At 41.2% G+C, this 6,000-nt stretch overlaps 2 non-coding genes across 2 annotated transcripts; both read left to right on the plus strand.

Annotated features, from left to right (window-relative positions):
* The first annotated feature begins 1,043 nt into the window (after positions 1-1,043).
* trnag-ccc lies at positions 1,044-1,114 on the plus strand. Its single transcript has one exon. It is a non-coding gene; the product is annotated as a tRNA-Gly (tRNA).
* A 153-nt stretch (positions 1,115-1,267) lies between these two features.
* trnae-cuc lies at positions 1,268-1,339 on the plus strand. The gene has a single exon. It is a non-coding gene; the product is annotated as a tRNA-Glu (tRNA).
* The last annotated feature ends 4,661 nt before the right edge of the window (positions 1,340-6,000 follow it).

Raw genomic sequence — 6,000 nt, forward strand, 5'->3', positions numbered from 1 at the left:
CATGTCAACCGGACAGCTGACCGCAAGCTTGATCAGAATGTAGGCTAAATGATGGAATGGATTGGGAAAAATGTTTGTAAATTTATGGTTGATTTTTATGATGGTTGGCTGCACCGTATAGCTACACAATCAGTCTCTTATAGGCTAAACTCGTTTCTGTTTTGTATCCAAAAGAAAGATCTACATTACTTACACAGCCTGAGTGTTAACACCTTGAATCAACTCAGCCAGCGTTTGGAATAGCGTGGTCTTGATCCTCGTGTCCCACTTGGCAAACTTGAGCGGAAAAACAAGCGTTATCCGAAACCTGAAGATAGAGAGCGGGTCCAATCGTCCTTCATGATTCAGGTGCAAACTAGTTTGGGGGCAGACAATAGAGAAAGGGCAGACATTTGCCTCCACACATTCTCACGGAAGGTATTGCGTTATAGCTGCCTGGCCAGAAGTAAGTACTTGTTGGCGAGGGCTACCAAAATTTAGATGCCTTCAAGCGGTTTTCAAGCTTGTCACTTTATGAAAAGAACAATGGGACACATGCAGTAAGGTGCCAGTACTATAGGGAAATCAAGCAAGACTCCAAATTTTCCCAACAAAATCTGAAAAGCTAGTTTTCAGAAAAGTGCGTTTTGCAAAAACACAATATTCAAGCAATAAAGCCTCCAGAGACACGTACTAAATCTCATCAAAGTATATCTCATTTTGTAGCTCTGATTGAGTACTTTACCATGAGCTGAGAAAATCATAAAAGCAAGTGTTCTGAAAACTGTGTATGGCAAAGACACGCTATTCAAGGAGTCATATCTCCAGTGTAAGGACTGGGCGCCATTTCGGGTCCACAGCTCAGACTGACGTGACGTCAGGATCATAAGATCACGGACAGACTGATCACATGGACAGGGTACTTCCTGTAGTCGTTTGTACAATCCGAGCTCTGGTACATCCTCTTTACCATGCCTTCTCTTTGCTGCTCAACAGGAGAGACGTGCGTGAGGCACAGCGGAAACATGTACGCATGAAGAGAACAGGGCGACGCCACCACGGTGGCGCCAGTGTTGTAGGGGTATCATGCAAGATTCCCATTCTTGCGACCCGGGTTCGATTCCCGGCTGGCGCAGCGGCTCTGTCCTCCTTCTATAACGTGCGCTGATGAGTTTGGCTTTACTTCTTCAAAAGTGCCGTAGCGTCGGCTGTCATGAAATTGTTATGTCAGTTCCAGACACAATATTTTGCACACCGACACGGTGGCATGGGCAAGAGCAGGCGCGTGTCCCTGGTGGTCTAGTGGCTAGGATTCGGCGCTCTCACCGCCGCGGCCCGGGTTCGATTCCCGGTCAGGGAATGTTTTCCTTATACTCTGCAAACGTCGCCGTGGCTATCTTTACCGTGAGTATTCCAGGCTTGGGGAAATCTCAAATCTTGGCTTTCACTGTGAGAGTCCTACAAAGACCGTCCTACGGCCTGTAGCATTCCAGAAAGGTGCAGAGAGAGCGGGAAGAAAACACGCAAGTCGTGGAATCGCCTTTGAACCGGTCACCTAAGGTTGGCTATGATCATTAACACAGTCTTCCCCTTTACCAGCTGGTCCATCGAATGCTAGCGGAGACGAGGAAGTGACGCACGTGGGCTTGAGAGACATGTCTCGCACTCCACCTTTTCACAGGAGAGGCGAGAAATGTTGCTAAATCATTATTTGGTAGAAATGTAGCTGATGACAGGATCACGTTCCGGAAGATCAAACTTCCTAAATGTATAAATTCGAATCCTTGCGTTAACATGCTAAATTTTGTTAGATGTTGGTACTAGTTAGTCCTCCATCTATCTGTCTCCCTCCTTGTACTGCCCTAAATTAGTCTTTTCTTACTTTTCTGGGGGTGACGCCTCACTTCATTTGGCAGTGCGACATGATGTAGCGTTGTTTTGTTTTTGCGCCGCTTTCTGAAACAGATCAGAGTGACGGGTCCTGGCTAATGCTAGTGATTTGCTGGCTAAAGTCATTCTGTCATTTCTGTCGGCAGTGTTTTCCAGTGGAGCCTGGCGTAACTTCTTTCTGGCTCCGAAGATTTACGTGTGTATAGGACTTGTCGTTTGATTGTCTTGTGACCTGCGTTGTCCTTGTTGCTGTTTGCCATTTTTAATCGGCCTACTAAAAAAAACCTAAGTGCTAAAGCGGAAGCGCAGGTAATTTTTCATCATTTCCATGTCAACCGGACAGCTGACCGCAAGCTTGATCAGAATGTAGGCTAAATGATGGAATGGATTGGGAAAAATGTTTGTAAATTTATGGTTGATTTTTATGATGGTTGGCTGCACCGTATAGCTACACAATCAGTCTCTTATAGGCTAAACTCGTTTCTGTTTTGTATCCAAAAGAAAGATCTACATTACTTACACAGCCTTGGTGTTAACACCTTGAACAGTGGCGTAGCCAGAAATGAAAGTACAGGTGGGCCTGAATAAAAGTGGGTGGGCCACACAATTCATTCCATAAATAGCTCAATAGCATTTACAGTACATTACAAGCGTGAAAGTGTTCTGCTATGCGTTGGCCTGCTGTGTTACACTGCTGTTGTTTATCTATTTAGTCTGATAAATCAGCTGCTGAAAATGAATGAAAATTTGATGAAAAATGAACGACGGTGACAAGTCTGCGTGTCTTTTTTTTTTTTTTTGCTGTTATCGCTAAAAGACGAGATGCAAGTTGCAGCCTAGGATGGGCTTTGGCCCAGCCAGGCCACCCATAGCTACGCCCCTGACCTTGAGTCAACTCAGCTAGCCTTTGGAACACTATGGTCTTGTGCCTCATGTCCCAAACTTTATGAAGCTCATTGCTTATTTGGCTGAAAGAGCTGACCACTGTTGTTCTATAGGAAAAAATCACATAGGATCTGAGAGACAAGCCATGGAAGTTGAAAAAAAATGTTGCTTTCCTTAATTTTATAGACTCTTAAACACATTAATGCCAGGCTCATGCTGTGAACTAAAACAATGTGTCATGGTTCTGTGTTTCTGTCTCCGTTTTTCCCTGTTGGGCCGCCAGATGGTGGCACTTCTGTTTTGTGTCCTGCTCGTTCCCCTGTTGGTTAATTGTATTATTGCTTTCACTTATTTTATTTTTTTATTATTGTTTCTGCTTGTGTCTCGTTGTTCCCACCCTGTTCTGGTTTGATTGTTAATTGTGCCCTCTTGTGTCTTGTTGGTTTTCAGTCTATTTAAGTCCTTTGTCTCCCTGACTCGGGTGCTGGTTCCTTGTGTTTCTGAATGTGTTTGTTTCTGACTATATGTACCTGCCCGCTTTTGTCCTGCTTCCGTTTCGTGTGTATGTTTCCTGCCTGTGTGCCGCCTGCCTGTATTTTGCCCTAGCTGTTTGTTCCTTGTGTCTTTAGTATTTTCTTTTTGAGGACTTTTGAGTTCCCTTGTCTAGTTTTTTTTCTGTTTTAAGAATTTGAGTTTTCTTTTGGAATTGCCCCTCGTGGTTTTGTTTGTTCTCTGTTTGTTTTGTAGTAAAGTCCTTATTTGAAACTATCCTTTTGAGTTTCGTGTGTTTTTCATTCTGCACCTGGGTCCTAACCCCTGTACCGTGACACAACGCACTACTGCTTAATAATGCAATATAGGCCTATACTTTATAGAATTATAATATAATGGCGTATTTTTCTTAAAAAATAAAAATCCTTTTCCACACATCTGCACAAAATCCACCCCAATATATAGGTACTAACCCTTCTACTGCAGCAGGTATAAGATACTAAAAGTAACTTTGCCCTAACATTGGAGCCGAGGATTTAAGGATTTAATGAATGAGAATGGTTATGAAACAGGTAGCCTAGCATTTACTGTGTAACTCTATTTCCCTCCCTGCTGTCAAGAGAAACTGACGATTTACTGACAAATTACTAAGCCTTTGGCTATCTTTCAGCTTCTCAAGAGATGGGTCAAAGTCGGTGTGCAATCTTTTCAAATTATGAACAGTCAGCATTAACACTGGATTTGAAAATAATTGTGTAGTAATAACACATTTCCACTGATTAAAACTGCCTCTTAATCTATATGCAAAAGGCTTACGTTATACAGTACCTTGTCAAGTGCTCTTAGCAAGTGGCAGCTAAGGCACAGCATTTAATCAAGAAAAGTTGTGGAAACAGGCATTAACTAGAGTGTTGTCAGTGTCATAATTTAGAAGAAGGTAGGTTAAATATTAGCGCCATTTAAGTAATGTTGAATGTTTCCCAAAAAGATGGCAGACTCTCAACTCAGACATTGACCCCCCCCCATACCCCTCTGTGCAGTCATGGCTTTGATTCCCAGCCATAACACTCTCCGTACTGTGATCCCATCTCCATCTATAACCTCTCTATTTCCCCCCTGTCTGAATAAATACGGAAAAAAGGAGGGCACTGTTGGTTCTCCTTTTTTAAAATAAACAAGTAAAAAATATAATGAATGCATAAATCCTTATTATGAACTCAGTGAGAAAGATCATAATATTGGAGACACTGTCAGAATATAAAATAGCATATGCCCCAATAATATTTAACTGAATTGGTAGTCTGGTATAACTCATTTTATTGGAGCACTGGTGAAAATTCATCAGTACTCATTCATTTGGTTGTTGAAGCATATAAATTTAAATATGGATATGTGGTGGGCAGCAAATAATGGACTGCAAATGCAATAATTTTTTAACTGAAATAGTTTGACAAGGTTATGCATGGACAGAATACATTTGCAACATTCACACTTTTAGATGCTAAAATGCTCCCTGAAATGCTCAAGTGCAGAAAAAATACATATTTTGCACCTCAAATTAATAACATTTTCATTATACCATTGGTTGCCATCAGGCTGGTGGCTTTATAGGCTGTTAGAAGAGGAATAAAATAGTCTATTGGAAAATTTCCAGGGGTGAGGTATTCTAATCTATGTTGCTTCCTGTAAGGTTCAGCTGTTAATGAACACTATTAAAGATTTTAATAAACAACCCGGAACACATCCCTGCTGAACCCCCTTTGTTATTCTGAACCATTTTGTTCTCACATGGCCTCATACAGCAAAGTAAAACCTCCATAATCTTGTAATTAGTGGTCTATAAGAACCTAATGGGACACGGTTGTGCATTTGTATTAGTACCAGTGGTAGGGCATATTTCACTTTTAAGTAACAAATCTGTTACAAATGTTGCTTGTAAACTGCTTGAAATAGACCAGGTTAAAATTATTACTCTGGTTTCTTCATGTCAAACAGCTGAGCCAGAAAAAACACCACACATCCAAAGTGTGCCAGAGTATGTTTACACCTGCAGTACGCCTATCTATATTGCCACCATGAAATGGCATGAAGATACATGTGTATATTCATAATGTCTGCTCTCCTCAGGGCTTTATTTGCAGTTTACTACGTCTAATTCAATGTTAAAGTTAACAGCTTTAATGTTTTGCTAATGTTTGGCGATGACCTTCATGTGGTTAATTTTACTCCGCAATTTACTGTGTATGAGATTTATTTATTTTTTGCTCATTTCATCCTCTAGCACAGAAATGCAGAACACAGACACACAAACATGTGCACACTTACATTTATATCCTACTCTCACTGTCACCATGACGATAATACAGCACCCACAGCTGTAAGGGCTGGACTCTCCAGGGACACAGGTAAACGCTGCAGAGGTGGGTGAGTGATAACACTTCACATACCATTTGAAATCACAAACTTGTAAACCTTTGATATGAGTGAACAATTATCCAAGAATGACAACAGTCAAGTCATCAAAGGGCATGGCCAGGTGGCTGTCCTTGGTGTTTAACTACAGCAGTGTAAGTGTTCTTTCTGTCTCCTGCTTGCCTTTCTATAATTGCTTTGGTAGCTGTTTAGCTAATTGATAGCTACTTTCAATTCACAATCCAGCTAGCTAGCTAACAGATTACCAAAGATTAAGTTAATTATAACTATTACAATCAGTTGTCTCTTGAAAGCATATCCAAAAAGGAAGTACAAGTACGA

The sequence above is a fragment of the Anguilla anguilla genome, chromosome 5, assembly GCF_013347855.1.
Source record: "Anguilla anguilla isolate fAngAng1 chromosome 5, fAngAng1.pri, whole genome shotgun sequence".
NCBI classification, from domain to species: Eukaryota; Metazoa; Chordata; class Actinopteri; order Anguilliformes; family Anguillidae; genus Anguilla; species Anguilla anguilla.